The sequence below is a fragment of the Phascolarctos cinereus genome, unplaced genomic scaffold, assembly GCF_003287225.1.
Source record: "Phascolarctos cinereus isolate Bilbo 61053 unplaced genomic scaffold, phaCin_HiC Scaffold_9;HRSCAF=440, whole genome shotgun sequence".
NCBI classification, from domain to species: domain Eukaryota; kingdom Metazoa; phylum Chordata; class Mammalia; order Diprotodontia; family Phascolarctidae; genus Phascolarctos; species Phascolarctos cinereus.
Window position 1 is genome coordinate 91,192,338 of NW_027556402.1, and position 17,695 is coordinate 91,210,032.

Sequence of the window (17,695 nt, forward strand, 5' to 3'; positions counted from 1 at the left end):
TCAATAAAATATTATATAGTTTACCTAGATTTAATTAAAATATGACATAATCTTTTCCTATGTAAAAGATGAAGAACTATGGAAAATGTCATTAGATGAACTAGAAACTGGTTGAATGATCAGATTCAAAGAGTAGTCATTAGTGGGCCAATGTCATCTTGGAGAGGAAGAGAAACTCAATGATCTCTCTGTGGCCCTATCATATTTTAAATTTTTACAAGACTTAAATGAAGGCATAAATGTGAAGCTCTTCAAATTTTTAGATATGAAGCTGGGAGAGTTGTGAGCTCCCTTAAGGTATAATTGCCATGATTTGTTTCATGGTTGCCGTGATTTTTATTAAGATATGTAATTATGTTTCCTTCTTAGAATTTTTTTAACTGTGTCATTCTTTCTCTGAAAATTCAAATGCATTGATATTGCTTGCTATGAAATGTATACATGTGCTGGGAGCTTGCAGCAGTGGAAGTTTATTTCCCCTTCTCTTATAGAATGTGAATTGGTACTGATACAGAATTTTGAAAGAAAATCTGTAAGCACCTTTATCAAAGAGCTCTTGCATCTCTTGAGGAATCTAAGGTCATCTCCCTGGCAAATGATAAGCAATTAAAAGATAGAAGTCTCTAGGAATACTCATGTTCAATAGACTGGTTAGTATAATATGACACTTATGTGGTTACAATTACCTTTTGCTCTTTTGCTTACACTTACATAATCAACCAAGGTGCCCTTGTCTCCCACCCACTTTGTTTCTGCAATTATAATTTCATAGCTAAATGTTGGATGAGGGTCCAAGTGATCTTACAGCATCTGGGATTACTGAAAAGGTATATGAGCTTTTCCTTCTCCATTGTTAGCAGAGGTCAAATAGTTTGGGGAATTGAGTAGTATTTCAATCGTATCTCATTCCATCAACCATTAGAATGCTCCAAGATCACAAAGAACATAGATGGAAGGGATAGCAATAGATGAAATCTTCTCCACCAATCATCACTCTAAAGCCCTTGGGAGCAAGACAATATATTAGAGAAAGGGTGTTTCCCATACAAAAGGGGAAAGCTGTAAAGCCATCTTGTTTGAACGAAGACTTAAGATTCACAGCATCCTTTTACAAGTGGTAAAAAAGCACTGGTTGTAGAGTCAAAGCTTGGATTCAAATCCTGTCTTTAGTCTTCAGAATGCATGTGACTTTAAGCAAGTCATTTAACCATCCTGAGCCTCAGTTTCCTCACCTGTAAAGTAAGGATGTGGTTGAACTAGATATAGTCTCTGAGGTTCCCCTTCCAGCTTTAGATCTATGAGCTCATGAGCCCATTCTGAAGCCTCCATCCACTGTAAAGCATACCCCTTAATAAATCTCAATTGGACAGGCAAATCTTTTGTGTGGATTTTCTCCTTTTCCCCTCCCAAGTGTGACTGTTGATTTTTTTATCTGGAAATGCTTCTGTCAAATGTGACTGGCGAAACTAATCAAATCCCCTCTTATTACAACTCTTTGATTTCACAAAAATAGCTCCTATTCAGATTGCTTCAGTGAGTGGCTCTAACTTGGAGGAATCATGCACACTGTACAAGAAAGGCAGAATCCAAAAAGACTTTTGATTGTCTAGTACAATAAGCCAAATCTAGTAAGACAGAATTAAATAGAGGTAAGAAATAGGAGCAATGGATATTAGTTGAATAGGCAAATTTTGGCTCATTATAAGAAAAACTTCCTAATGATTAGTAATACCCAAAGGTGGAATGAATTGTTTTGGGAGGTATAGTAGTTTTCTGGTCAGAGAAGTTTTCAAGCTAAGGCTGGATGATTAAACTGTTGGGAATGGTTCCCATATGGGTTACAGTTCAACCACATGGACTCTTGAGGTTCCTCCCAACTCTGAATGTTTGAGAGTCTATGAAATAGTGCTGAATGTCCTCTTGGTAAGATAGCTGGTTAAGAGGGGAACAAATAAACATGACAAAAAGTAAATTGTGAAAGGGATAAAGGAGAGGTCTTGACAAAATGCTTTTGAGAAACTGAAGGACAGAGAGAGATTGAATTTATTTGAAGGGAAATCATCATGGAGGTGGAACCTGATCTTTCTTAAAAGGAAGATAAGGACTTCATTAACTAGAAACCCAGTAGATACAAGCTCTTTGAAGACAAGGTTTAATTTTTGTCTTTGTCTTCTCAGTGTATGGCATAATGCCACAGTAGTACTTCCGATACTTAAAATGAAATGAAATTGAGTAAGTGCATTCAAGACATGAGAGATGGACTATAATAATGTGTAAAATGTGGGAGTACAGAATGAAATTGAGGATCAGTTAGTAGTTCAAGCTAACTGAAATGTAGAACTGATATGAAATAAGTCTGGAAAGAGAGGTTAGAACTAGATGGTGGAGGGCTTTACATGTCAAGGTACAGCATTTTTATTTACTCCTAAAGGCAATAGGGAAACAATGAAAGTTTTTTTTTAATGTTTTATTGATGCTTTATTTTACATTGCTGTCACTTTCCAAAAACCCCACCCCCAGAAAACCTTTCCTTATAACAAAAAAAAAATTCAATTAATAAAAACAAACCAATACAGGAATTGTGTCTGATGACAATTACCTCATTATGCATTGTAGTCTACTACCTCTCCTAAAACACCAAAGGTTTTTCCACAGAGGAAGAAATGGTCAGATCCATACAGGATCCTTAGAGTTTTAATCAGGAAAATTATTTTGGAAGCAATGTAAATGATGGGGTGGAGACAAGGAGAGACTTCTAGGCAATAAGGATTTATTGCAGTAGGCCAGTGCAACCCCTAACCTGGGGTTGTGGGAGGAATCACAAGATATAGAACTTGGAAGTGCCCTTGGATATCATTCTGGTCCATCTCATTTTACAGTTAATGGGTTGAGAGCTGTGTAAGATTACATGGTTAATAAGCTGCAGAGATAGCATACCTTCTACCTATGTAAACTCAGACAAGCTTCTTAACTTTCCTGGGTATATATCTTTATGTGTCAAATGAGTGAGTTGAACTAGATGGATTCTGAGGTCCTTCACACTCTAGATCCATGTTCTTATGGTTCAAATCCAGGGCTTACATGACTAAATTAGAAATAACAGATGATCTAGTCTAATAGTATCATGTCATGGATGAGGAAACTCAGGGTTACAGAGGTTGGTTGATTTTTCTGTGGTCACATATCTAGTACGGAACAGAGCCAGAGCTAAAATTAGGTAATACAACTCCAAATTTAGTGCTATTTCCCCTATACTACATTGTTCACATATGGGATAACATGAAAGGGGAACTAAAAAGTCTTGGAATCAAAATGAATATGAGGAATAACTGAGCAGAAAGGTTCAAAAATAAATTTGGGATTTTAAGCCTAGGTGACCAAGGAAATAGGGATGTCATGAATTAAGTTGGGAAGAATGACAGTTTGAGGGGGAAAGATGAATTATCTTAAATAGACTAAGCTATGACTCAGATATCTAGATGTACAGCAGGCAAATGGTGATGCTCAACTGGGGTTTCAGTAAGGACTGGAGCTGAATACAGAGATTTGTGATTTATCTACATACTGCTGATAAGTGAAACTATGAATAAGATCAATTGGGGTGAAAATTTAAAGAAAAGGAGTAAGGACAGAACCTTGGGGGACATTCACACTTAAGGGTTCTGAAGAAAGACAATATAAACCAGTATGGTAACCGGGTGTGATCAGGCTAGTAGAACCAGAAGAAAGCAGTGTTACAGAAAACCAAGGGAAAAGAGAAAGGACTCAGAGTGTCAAATGCTGTAGAACAGTTAAGAAGAATGAGGACTGAGGAAAGGCCGCTGGATTCACCAATTAGAAAGTTTTTGGTGATGTTGGAGAAAGCAATCTCAGAATCAAGTGAAGTCAGAAGTCAGATTTTAAAGGACTGAGTAGTAAGTGGATGGCAAGGCAGTGGAGGCAACAAGTGAATACTAATCTTTCTATATGATTAGCAGTGAAGGGGAGAGTAGGGGAGAGAGATGCAGAACAACATCTTGAGGGGATGACAGGATCAAGGGAAGGTTGTTGTTTGTTTTAAAGGATAGGAGAAACTTGAGTATGTTTGTTTGCAGGAAAGGGCTAAGAGAGGAAGAGATTGAGATAAGAATCACTGATATAGCAAGGAGATCAGAAGGAATGGGATCAAGGCCACAAGTGTCAGGGTTAGCCTTGGTAAAGAAGGAGGGTCACTTGTTCATCTGAGACTGGAGCAAAGGAAGAGAGGATAAATGAGGACACAGAGTTCTTCAGCTTCTTCTGTCACTCTTTATTCTATTCTTCAATTTATCAGAGTAAACCCCTCAAGAAAACCCATTTTCTACCTTTCCCTCCCTCATCCCTACCTTCCCACCTTACCTTTTCATCCTTCACTCCTCTTCTCCCTCCACATAGTTTGAAGTAGTGGATGGTTTGGAGCGAGTGCAAGAAGGGAAAGTCAAATGGTAGTTAGAGGATGGCAGGAGCCCCATTTAGTTCCCACCTTTATCTACCACAAGCCCTCATATGAAGTGCTTGAAAATAGACATGTGTGGAAGTAACAATGACTTGGGTTTATGTATTTCTATGTGTTTGTAAAAGCTGAAAAAAGTGCTTGAGTAGACTTTTTATTTTGTCTCAACCAAGTAGGATCCTATTTAGAAATCAACTTTACTTTAATTCTATGACATGCAGATGAGCTAAAATGATCATTTAACTTCTAAATTTTAGTATTTTGCTCTCTTCTCATTGGTACAATTATCAGGCTTACTGTTTAAGCATGATCAATTATATTTTATTTTTGTATCAGACTGCCATGATAGATGTTTACTGCTACCATTAGTTAGATTTGCTAGATAAAATTTACAGATATATAACTGAATCAATGAATTTAGATATAATATATTAGTTGCTGACCTTATGTTTATAGTAGATATAATAGCCATCTTTAATTATCAGAATTTTGAATAAATTTCAAATTCCTATTTCTACATGAGAAACACTCATTATAATCTTTCAACAAAGATGGTTTATTAATAACATGACCCAGTAATATATATGTATATATTATTTCATAGTCCATAGCCTGTAGGTATTATTTGTGGTCAGTCAAATTAAGTAAAAGCCTTCCATGTTCCAGGACAGGAACATAGAGTAGGGTGCAATTTTCAAACCTTTCCAGCTCTACTAGGTCTCTATACTTTCACCCATAAACTAGCACTTTTTCACTGAACAGATATGGAACCATTTCCTGCTCTGTTGTAGACTTAAATGGATTTTTCAATATTACCCAATCCACTTGAAACAGCCACAGCTTTTTAATGATATTTTGTGATGGTAACTGTGAACAGTACTCAAGCTAAATATCTACAGATATTTAATAACATACAGACTCTATATCACATTAGGAGCCAGGAATGCTTCTTTTCTTCTTTGTTATAAACAAAGAAACAGCTGATAAGCATAAAGATCAAAGCAGTGGCATTATAAGTATTTTTTTTTCCTAGAAAATGGAGCTAATATTCCTGAGCCATCAAATGGCTGCTTTTCACAATGAGAGGAAAAACTGGTAATAAATATTTGTTGAATAGATGAATTACTAAATGAAGAGATGAACATGTATTTACACAAAAAGCACATCTAACAAAACTTATCTTTTAAGTTAGCATACTTTCAAATTTTTTGTAAGCTATAACTATTATTAAATGTCAAGAAATACTCAAGATATTTCTTTATATTTGTTTGAGTCAAAGCAATACTAACTTATTAAATACCTGCTATGTGCAAAGCACATATATTAAAAATGACATAGTTACCACCTTCAATGAGCTTATAATCTTGTATGGAGATGAAACCTGTTCTCATGTAACTATGGTATAAGTAAGAAAAGTTTTAAATTTATTGGAGATATATGAGAATTCCATGAAAAAGGGAGGGAAGGAGGAAGGGAAGATAAGGAAGAGAGAAGGAAAGATCATTTCTAGCTGCAGAAATCTAGGAAGGTGTCATGGAGGGAGTGGCACCTGAACTGAACCTAGAATAGTAGTAGGAAAATGATTTCCCTAGATGGGAGATGTACCAGGCCTAGAAAATAGTACCTGCATAGAAAGAGACATTCGGAAGAGTTGGTTGAGATCAGAGAATATGTACTGATTGTAATACAGAAAATAAGGCTGGAGCCTGACTACTGGGGGCCTTAAATGTCCAGCTCTATTTTATGTTTTATTCAAGTAGGCAATGGAAAGCCACTGAAGCTTTATAAACAGGAGAATGATCTTTTCATATTTTTACATTAGGAAAATTACTTTAACAAAAAGAATAGATTGAAAAGGATAAAAGCTGGTGAGAGGAAAACTAGTGAAGTGGCTACTATTACAATGCAGGTGAAAGGTTGTGAAAGCCTAAATTAGGGCCCAAGGGATGTAGGTATAAGGGAAAGAACAAATCAGATGTAAGGCTGAAGGAGGGGGAAGAATCAAGGATGATTTTTCTCATTTTTAGCCTTGGTGGCTAGGACAGTAGTGACACTGAAAGAACTGGATAATTGTGTTGATAGAAAGAAAATGATATTCATAATACTTTCAATTCTTTTGTACTGACTTAAAGTCACTAAAATGTTATATTACTTTTGAATGTAATAACAATATTAGGTATACTGAAGGTCTACTGAAAAAAAAAGAACACTTTATTTTTAAATTGATTGTAAGCAGCAACAACAAGGAAACTAATAGATATAATCTATTAAACTATGAGTTTTCCTTAGTTATTATCTTTTTTGTGGATTACATAGCAATGTTAGTGCAAACTTGACCCTTGTCAGCATATATTAAATAACAAAGCAATTCTTAAGGAATGAATTGAATACTTCCCAAATTTCCAAAGCCCTTCCCTAATTTAGCTAACCAACTTTTTGTTGCATGACATGTTTCCATAGCTACACTTCAGCAGGATAACAATTGTATACATTGATCATAATTCCAAAGAAATAAAACAGTATTAGAGCAGAATATTTTAGATTTGACTTGGCATAACATCAAGACATGTTACTGCAATCTATGGAAATTCTTTTAAACCTTAAAGACTTAATGATTGTCAGAATCCCAACATGCCTTTTAAGGCATAAATACAACTATTTGGTTTTCCTCTTTTACTCCACAGTTACTAACCTTAACTCTATTCTTCATACCTGAACTAGTTTTCCTAAACATAATCAATGCTAATGAGACTTAAGAACATCTTATCATTATTTCCTCCCCTTGTGAATGTGTACAATTCACGTTTCAAATATCAATAATTTTATTTTTCTTTGGCCATTAAAAGCAATCATTTAATGGTTCAAAAATATTCACTTAATTTTTTAGAAAAAAGATTTTAAAAACCATTCCTTTTGACCATCAATTTTCAATGGTGCTAAGATATATTTTATGCTGTATTTAAACAGGGACTGGGGATAGGAACTGGTCCTGTGATTTAAATGGTATTGGGAACTCTCAGAAGAGAAAACTCCCCTAATAATACCAGTCAGCCCCTTCTCTGTAACTTATTAGTCTTAGGTATTTGCCTGGAGCACTGAAAGGTTAAGGGACTTGCCCAGGATTACTGAGCTAGTATGCATCAGAGACAGGGACTTCCAGGTTCCAAGGCCAGTTCTTCATGTAATAACTACACCATGCTACCCCTCTATATTAGAATATCTCTTTTAACTGGCAAAACTCTGTATAATTTGAGTATTGGTTACAGTACTGATCATAACAGGTCACTGTGGTTGTTTCAAGTGAACTGGGAAATAATAGAAAATCTTCTCATATTAGTACGTACCAGGAATTGAATCCAAATCTTTGAAGGGAAGGGGTTGGTTTATGGGCAAAAGCATGGATTCTTAAACAAAGATTAAGCAAGGCATACCAACACCCCAAACAAAATTCAAAAACTATACTCCCCCATATGTTTCTTTCTACAGGAGACATAGAGTCTTCACTATAATACATGAGATGGAGGTATTAAAATATAGGCATTTACAAATATTAATATCTAGACCCTTCATTAAATATCAGACTCTAGGTTCTTGAACATTATGCTAGGGAACAAAACCTCAGTCAGGTCCTACTGAGTTAGCAGCTTTGAATATGAACTAATGTCATTTGGGAATTAACTAAGTTCAGCAAGGCTCCTCAGAAAGATGGCTACCAGCTGCCTTTTTTTTTGTGGGGGCAGCACACTGACTCATCAAGCCATCTATTAAAGCACAGATGGCATTACAACTCACATCACTAGAGGGAGTACCCATACACTGATGATATCACAGATCTTTTGAATTACATTAAAATACTTCTCTTATCATATCTTATTACAGGTTGTACTCTAGACCCTGTCTAATTTGCCTACCCCTAGTTTGGACTCAAACCCCCAAAATACGTGGAACAGATGATAGATCTGGATCCAAATGATGTGATAATATCTGCACTGATTAAAATTCAATATTTTGGTTTGCCCTTTAATTAGCTGGGTTGACAAACACAATAACTTAAGTTATTAAAGCTCTTAAGTAAAGCTTCTTTTCAGTATTTTTAAAAAAACATACTCCTCCTTAGGTGTCAAAACCTTTAGTCCTGCCTAGGTACAATCAATAACTGTCAGTTACCTGGAGAAGCCATTCCTGAAGGTATAGGACCAATTCAGCTCCCGTTCCAGAGCCCAAATCACTGGCTCTCCTGGCTGCAATCAAACCACTGGTAGCCACCTGGGGGATTGATTAGTGAAGGCTCCATCATATGAACAGTCTAATTAGAATTGTGAAACTGAGTTACTGCCTACCCACTGCTCTTCCTTTTCTGTGACTAACAAACTTACCTCTATCTTCCTACTCCTCTCATCTCTTTTATCCCAATAGACACAAGTCTTTTTCTCCATTACTTCTCCCTATAGTAATATCATGACCCATCTCAGCAAACCCTTCCAAATTCCGGATCCCTTTCTGCAACGCCTCTTCTCCTGTCAACAATAGACTCCATTTTATTCTCAGACTCTTCCCTCTTACGCTCTTTCTCCTTTTTGGTATTAACCCAAACCTGAATCCTTTGCTGACCACTCCTATTTCCCTTGCTTCATTGTGCCAAAAGGAAGAATTACTCTCCCACTGCCATGTTCAGACTTTAACTAGGTTACCAACACTGAAAAACCTATTTTTCTCTAAAGTTCAAACTATTCAATTAAACTATTCTTCTGATCTTTGTCACTGCCACCAACTAACCTACAAGTCACTTTACATGCTTCCTGTGCTATGTTCTCATTATTCGTATTGATGACAACTCGAATGTTCAGTCTCTGTTCCCTAACCTCTTCAATTTTTACTGATCTCCAGCCTCACTACATTTCAGTCATTTACTGGTGCAACACTCAAAACTAATGAATCCCAAAATTACTGAATTCTCAGATTTCTTTCTCTAACTAGTCAGTGCCTTGTCCTTCTACTTTCCATATCCTCATTCCTTTTGAACTTGCTATGTCTTTCTTTGACCCCTAGTTCCTTTGAACCCTCTAATTTTCCTGGTCCATCTAGCTATTCTAGCTCAAATAATTTTGTTCATGAATTCCACTCTGCTCTTGAATCCCTACCCCTTTTCACATTCCATTGTTCCATTCCCATAATTTCAACCTTGGAAAACCTCCTTTTGTGCTTCTGCACTATTAAGTGCTTCTAAGGGAAGAATAGACCCCTGAACAAATTTTGACTTTCTCATCTTCCTCACCACTCCCCTTCCTTCCCATGCCATATCAGTTGCTAAGAACTACTGATTCTCTCTTTCCTCTCTTTCTCATCCATCACCTCCTTTTGAATGCCGCTACTACTGTCCTTCTTCAGGTTCCCATCGCCTCTTTCTTACACTTTTAGCCCCCTACCTTCTTCCTCTGCCAAACAACTTTGTTAGCTTCTCAGGGTTTACTAAATACCTCCACAATCTGGTTCCAACTTGCCTTTCTTCACATTACTAATCCCTTCTGTTTTCTGTTTCCAATAAACTGAATTATTTACTATTCTTTGATTTTATCCTGTACTCTTCCCCAAATGCCCCCATGTCTGAAATGGATCCCCATCCCTCCCTCCCTCTGACCCCAACATGTACACATACAATCCCATCTTTTTAAATAATTCTTCTCCTATAAAATCTAGTTCAAATATCCTATAATCTTTGATGCTTCTCCTTATACTGCTCTCCTCCAAACAAGAGGTAACCTGTTCTACTAAATTTTTTTCATGCCACACTTACCTCTCCCCTATGTATTCAAGTGCTAGCCTTGGCAGCAGGAAGATCTGAGTCCGAGTCTCAGCTCTGACACATACCAGCCATGTGACCCTGGCCAATTCATTTAGCCTCTTAGTGCCTCCAAGCAACTCTCAAGGATAGTAAATTACTGAAGAGATGCTGAGCATGTGTGTGAGTAGAGGGAGTTTCCTCACAAGTAATTCCCTATTCCAATAAAATTGCAAATCTGAACCCCTTTCCCCCGCAAAATAAGAAAAAAGACTTGTATTGTAATTATTTGTGTACATTTCATGCCCCCTACTAGATTTTAAGCTTCTTGAGGGCAAGGACTGTGTTGTTTTTCATTTCTTATTTCCAACAACTACCGAAGTGCCATGTGTGCATGAATATTTAATACGTGTTGAATTTAACAAATAAAAAATTGATAGTAACACAAAGACAAATGCAGTGATTTTGTAAAATGTATTTTTAGGAAATCAAGATAATATTAGCCATAAAATAACTTTTTAACTAAGAAAAAATAAGTTTGAAGATATAATTTGCACGTACAGAACATTTCAAATGATATGTGTGTGCACGGGGAAACTTCAAAAGAAGCTGCAATATGATATAGTAGAATGCTATGCTGGGAATCAGAGTATCTGGCTTGGGTTCCACCAGTTGTGTGATACTGAATAATTTACTTCACCTCTCTAGGTCTCTGCTTTATGAGCCATCAAATGATGAGGCAGAATTAGTCAATCTTGTCTACAAGGCCAGCCCAACAAAAGCCAAAGTCATAGGATCATAGATTTAGGAGTTGTAAAGAGTGTTAGAGGGCATCAAATGGTACCTTCCAGTTGTGACTATCTGAGACTATAATTTCAGACTTTCAGAGTGTACACATTCTGATATACTGATATAAAACTATATCAAGTATAATACAGGAAGTACTAAGTGTTATGTAAGCATATGATTAATTACTAGATGTAACATATAGTGTGACTATATCTTTAAGTGTTGTATGTAATCATACTCCCAAGGAATTCATCAGTTTAAACAAACGGAAGAACCATTTATGCCCCAACACTAATCATCTAAACTGCACAACAGCACATGACTTTTGCCTGCTGGGAGAATACAATCAACTGAATTCAACATTATTCAGTTTAGAGCAATGAATTACAGAATGGTTAGACTAAACCAGGGCTGCAGAAGAAAGAATATAAAGACCATTGAACTCAGAGCCTAGGGCTTTTTTTTTTGTGTATGAAAAGGATTGTTTCTGAGCCCACAATTCTTCCAACACTCATAGCTCCAGAGTAAAGATTAAATAATACTGCTAATCATACACATGCATATAAATTCCATTTGCAAATATCCAGCTAAGAACTAGCTAAGCAATATAATTTCCTCCCTAAACCTAATCGTGGTGATTTGCATATGGGCAGAAAATACCTACCTAAATGAGAACAAGTTCCCAATGTCTTCCTCCTGAAAGATTTCGTATGTCCGTATCTAAGATGCAATTGCCTAAAAAGAAAAAAAAACATAACAACCATTGCTTTTGTTAAGTTTTCTTTTAAAAATATTTTGAAATTTTTAATAAATTTAGCTCCTAATAAGCAGATGGGAAAAAGAAATTGGTAAAGTATTTTTTAAGCAACCAATTTTCTTCTTTTGGCAATTAGGGAAACCATGTGGCTAGATAAAGGTGGTATGACACAAATTTGAGAAGGTCATGTTTGCAGGTTCACATCACACAGATGGCTGTTTGCAAGTGATTGCATACAAGGTAGGCAATTCAAATCTTTGTACTGGGAAGGAGATCTTTAATATAACATTTGAATAAAATCAAAATTGGGTTAATAAAAATAGTACTGCCAACATTAGTTTCAAGAATAAAACGAATTTTTGCAAATATTTTCAAATGAACTTCATAGATTACTAAAATGAGTAATTTGGACCTTATATGTATAGGATCTTAAAGTACAGGAAAAGATACAGATTTGTTTATCTATATGTTTACAAATACCAAATAGATCATCACCTCCCCAGTGCTTAGGAAGGGCTAATCTGCTTATTTACAAATATAATTTCCCTGAAGATGAGTTTTAATACATTCACAATAATAGGGAGCATAGTGGTTAATCTAAACTCTAACAATCTTGTAGGTCAAAATTCAAAACTAAAAAAATTAAACTATTAAAAAAGGTGATTAATACACTGTATTCATCAAATGGGAAAGATTAACCCAGTAGCAAATGGATACAAATTATAGACAAAAAATAGTTGCTGGAACACATTAATCAATTTATTTGGATTTAGACATCTAATTAAATATAAGAAGCATTTTTTAAAAATGCCTACTTATATGCAAAGCATTGTCTTAAGCTAATGCATATACTTTATTGGACAACTACTGAAAGGCAAAGTATTTAATGGCATGAACCCTTTTTTGTTCTTCCTTACAAATCTGATTAACTGCTTTCAAAATGGTTGTCTTTGGCAAGAACAAAGCATTTGCTTGAAAATATTTCTTCCAAGGGCAACAAATGTTGCCATCTAAATAATAATAATCTAATTCTTGAAGATTTCCCACTGCTTGTTTACCTTCATACAACTTCCATCTTGTTTTATTTATTAAAAGTGAAACCTTTTTTAAAAGTTCCATTTATATAACTGCAAATATGAAATATGGACAAAAGTAGAAAGGAATAGTTCTAACAGAGGAACCTGTTAACAAATGTGGAAAAGAGTAAGGGAAATATTTGTTTCAGATATAAACTGTAAATAAATTAAAATTAAGCAAAATATTTACTTATAAACTTGTTGCTTTTAGCCATGGGAAAGTAGAGTATCCAAAATATTAACTGTTACGTGGCACATTTTCACTCTGAGATATGCAGCTGGTAAATGGTAACAAAAAATAGCATTCAATAAAAGGTTTGAAATGGATAATTTTTAAAGTCTTTGCAAACTATAAAATACTGTGATTTAAAGAATATATAGTATCTGCCTTGGTGGCTTTTGAGGAGTGAGGATTTTTTTTGGGGGGGGGAATAGGTAAAGGGTTAGGTAAGGACTTGCTGGTAAGGAACAAGTGGCACTGCAGTTGGTTACATAAGCACATATATATGCATGTCAGGTTCACATGTCGCCCTCTCCTGAATTTCATGCAGACGGTTGGTAAACACTTAGTCTAACGCCCCCACAGTCTTCATCCCTGTCTCCATCTTGGGTCCCTAAATTCCACACATGCATTTCCTCTTAATATATACTATGCAAAACATTAAAAGATACAAATGACTATATTTAATATGGAATCACAGACCTTCATAGTAGTAAAGAACCTCAGAGGCTATCTAAACCAACTCTAACTGAGCAAGTAACCCCATCTACAATTATCCCCAACAAATAGTCTCCATTTGAAGAAAAAAATTATAAAAGTTATTTAAGGCTAGAATGTGATTAACCAACCACTATTATCTCTAAAGATGGACAATCTATCATTACAGAAATATATGTCTAGCAAATGTTGCACAACATTTTGCAGTATTCAATGCCAAAGAGTAAATCAGTTGTTTCTACCGACGGGAGGTACGGAACTAGGGTACACTCTAGTGGAGCTCTGCCCAAATGACTGAGTTATATAAGGATCAATGATGTATGCTGGGGTTTCTGAAAGACTTAACTTCGCTTCCTACTAAGAAATCTTATATTACCACCTTTATGACTGATGGAGTTCTAGAATTATAGTAAAATGATTCATAAGCATCTTCCATTGAATATTCACTTTAAAACATAAAACACATAGAACAATTTTAACACATACCATACAAGAAAACCATAAATTGCCAAAGAAACAGGAAAATCAGGGTGGGGCAAAGTTCAGTTTCTAGTTCAACCCATATGCATGATGGCATAGCTTCAATACTGACCATCCTTGACCCTCCCTTTTCTAGCTCTCCACAAAATCTTATTAATTCTATTATTGAAATGGCTCTTCAGTTCATCCCTTCCTTTTCATTTCCCCCACCATTTTTCAGGCCTTAATGAGTATAACAGCCTCTGAAATGGTCTGCCTTTGTCCAATACATAAAATACCCAGTTGCCAAGTGAATCTTTAAGATTTCTGCTCAAGCCATTCTTATACTTGAAAATCTTTAATGGCTTCCGTTGTTTTAAACTCCTCAACCTGACCTTCAAGGACCCAACATTTATTAGCTTTACCACTTTAAGTAACAGTTTCCGTAACTTTAAAATATATCCTCTAATTTCTTCACCAGAGCATACCATTCTTTTCTTTGCCTAATTGAATTTTCTGCATATGTTATGACCCAACTCAAATATCACCTCCTCCAAGACACCTTTCCTAACATCCTTCCCCCTCATACTACACATAGCATTGTTTTGTAACTCTGTAATACAGTACATATCAGGTAACAATATGCATTATAATTACCTACATTACTTTATCCCACTACTAGGCTATAAATTCTCTGAGGACAGGAACCACATCCTTGTGTGTCCCCCAAGACCTAGCAACAAGTACTTGATAAATTGGCTGTTGCATTGCATGTATTTTAATATAGCATCCAACACACTTTTTCCTCTTTAAAAAATGCCCCCAAAACATCAATCCTTATTTTTCTTTAAAGGCAAGATGAGGAGAGTAAGGATGGCAACTTTTATATCCTCCAGGACCTAGGACTCAAGAGTATACTTCACCTTAAATCAACACATTTAAGTTCTTAATTGTAAACAATATTTTTTTCTCCCAGATGCCTAATCCACATTAAAATAAACATTAGAATTCTTACAAAAGAATTACTACTCTCACTTAAATTAATTCACAACTCTCCCTTAAATCTACAGGGTCTTTAAATCTATACTAATCAATCAGTGATGACTGATTAATTGATTGGCTTAAATTATCTATGCTCATAATGAATGAGGAACAAAATAACATTAGATTCTGAAGGTTTTTAGAAGACAAAGGTGACACTGATTTACTTATCCTTCTCAGTGAGTGGTATACACCAGATTTATCTAGAAATCTAAGACCCACAAAAAAAGGACATAGTTAACCTTAAAGCAGGTGCAATATAACAAAGTCTTTGCCATAAAGATTATTTTCCCTCAGAGATTTGCAAAAGTTGGTTTTGTCACAGGTAAATCTTTAATTACTGCTCTGCTACTTTCAATAAGCAAACACCTATAATAGGCACTGAACAGCAGTTCTATCTCCAGTATTAACAAATTTGGTATCTTTACAACACACATGAATAGTTACTTTTCAAAACTCAAATTTTCTTTTTCAATGACCTGCATAGCTGTCTTTCTATTTTTGAGGCTATTTGGGGAGGAAGGAAAGGGAATTCGTATTGGAACAAGTACTGGTTTTTCTTTGCTTAAGAAGTCTAATCTTAAGGGATCCTATTTGCTTTCACGGTCAACCTTAAAATTATCCACCATCCAGTCTCTTCTCTCCTTTAATCCAGACAACAATCCTTTGCTAGATAAAATTTTCCGATCCATCATTTCATTAACTCATGCAAACAATAATTTCCTTAGAGCACTTGGATTTTTACTCTATTCTTATTACATTCTATCTCGCAGTACTCTCCTATTGCTCCATTAGCTTATAATCCTCTCAGTGCCTAAGACTTCATACATTTTGGTAGAACCGAAATTTTAATCATCTATTATGAAAGAGGCATTTCATCACTCACCTGTGCAATAACTCCTAATAACCTGCTGCAAACGCATCAAGTCTAATTTCCCCTTCATAACTTTCTAGGTTTTTTTTATAACCTTGCCCAACCCATTCATAGATGGGTGGACAGCTTTATTTACTACTGTTTCCCAACAGGAAGCCTTCACTCCAGTTGGCTTGTTCTCATTATTTCATGAATGTGCTATATTTAGTCCTGCCTTTGCTTATATTTTTCTTTACCCAAAATAACCTGACTCTCCCTAATCTCTCCCAATTCTAATCATTCTTTAAAATCTTTTGACTGAGAAACAAATTGCTTACGGAAAACAAAACAAAAAAACCATACCTGTTTACTATTCCATAAAGCTCTCTGAAGCCCTCTTTCTTATCTCCTAAAGACCACCACACTAATATATTCTACATAGCAAAATTTTCCCCTCTCCGGTATCATTACTTAAATTACCCAAGAATCACGTCTTTATGCGTCTCATGAATTTCCCCCTCCAATCTCCAGTACAAAGCCGGGTAGAGAAGAACCGCTCAATAAGTATTCATTTTGTGGTCGCTGACATACCTGTGGCCGGAATGATGCCCTGACAGGGAACCAGAAAGTGCTGCCCTCACCACGTAAGCACTTCTCAGCTTCCCCAGCTAAGCGTCCATATTTACGTTTCCTAGGCAATGGCATCCCACCCATTCTGCGTAAGAGGGGTCGCTGGAAAAAGGCGGCCTACCGATCTGTACACTCCCGGCAACCTTCCAAGATCCCATCGGACATCGCTGTTCTTCTCTATAGATTCTGAAAGAAAGGTACACACTGTCAATATAGCGGCATCAGAAAAAAATTGGTGAAATATGCTACAAAAGCGTTTTACAGGATAGCGGTCAGGCCTCTAAAAAACCACCGACTCATTGCCCTCTTTCCCAGAAGCGCCAGCTTCTAGCGTGATTACACCATTCCGTTTTCCAACGTGACCTTACGTTAAGGACAGCAGGAACGTGCTGCCAGCTCAGCAGCCATTACCTCACCGCGTTTTACCGCAACGCACTGCCGTATTGCGGCAACGTACTGCGTATTACATACAAAAAATTTCCCCAGCAACAGCCTGGCCAGCCATATTGCGCCAGGTCATCCACTACGTCATCTTTTCCGGAAACTTTTCTGGCAGGACAGCTTAGGCAAGTTGGGTGCCGTAAACTTTTACAGGAAGTAAAGTAGATGATAGAGAGTGCCACTCTTGGGTACCCAAGATTGCACCCCTGTTTTATGGTACCATTACGGGCTTATTTTAACCCATTAAATGTCAGTCATACTCCTTGAAATGACCTACTTGAATGCTTTCCGGTTCTCAGGTTTCCGCTTCCGCCTTCTTTAACTCCCCTCCCTACCCCTAGCGCTTAGGCCGGTTTGAGCTGGTTGAGGCTGGTTCCATTCCTTCAGGCGGTGTGTAGGAGACTCTGGCCACCCTGCTGCCTTCGTGAGTCTAACCGCTTCCTCTAGTTTTCCCCTCTTATCCTTCCTGGTCTTTTGGGAGCATTTTGACCATTTATCTTTGTTAGCCCGAGGCTGCCGGGGCCCGAGTTCTTGCCCACCTGACTGATTATTCCTAACTCTTTTCCCCCTCCTTCCCTCTCCTCCACCCTCTCTCCAGGTTCCTAGCGGGTTGATCCCTGTACTTCTCTGAGCCCCGCCCGGAAGTGGAGCTGCTGTCTGTGTGGCGCGTGGCTCGTGGCG

At 36.6% G+C, this 17,695-nt stretch overlaps 1 protein-coding gene across 23 annotated transcripts in view; it reads right to left on the minus strand.

The window, feature by feature from the left end:
• The window catches only part of NPY5R (neuropeptide Y receptor Y5), a 182,801-nt gene extending 165,142 nt beyond the window's left edge, over window positions 1-17,659 (minus strand). For 3 of the 23 annotated variants that reach the window (XR_013484200.1, XR_013484197.1, XR_002321215.2), the window contains exons 1-3: window positions 16,535-16,915; window positions 11,704-11,774; window positions 8,639-8,737 (exon numbers count right to left, since the gene is read on the minus strand). The gene's annotated coding sequence lies outside the window, so the exon portion shown is untranslated. The other 20 variants (XR_002321211.2, XR_013484198.1, XM_078148979.1 and 17 more) reach the window with 18 other exon arrangements.
• Between the last annotated feature and the right edge of the window lie 36 nt (window positions 17,660-17,695).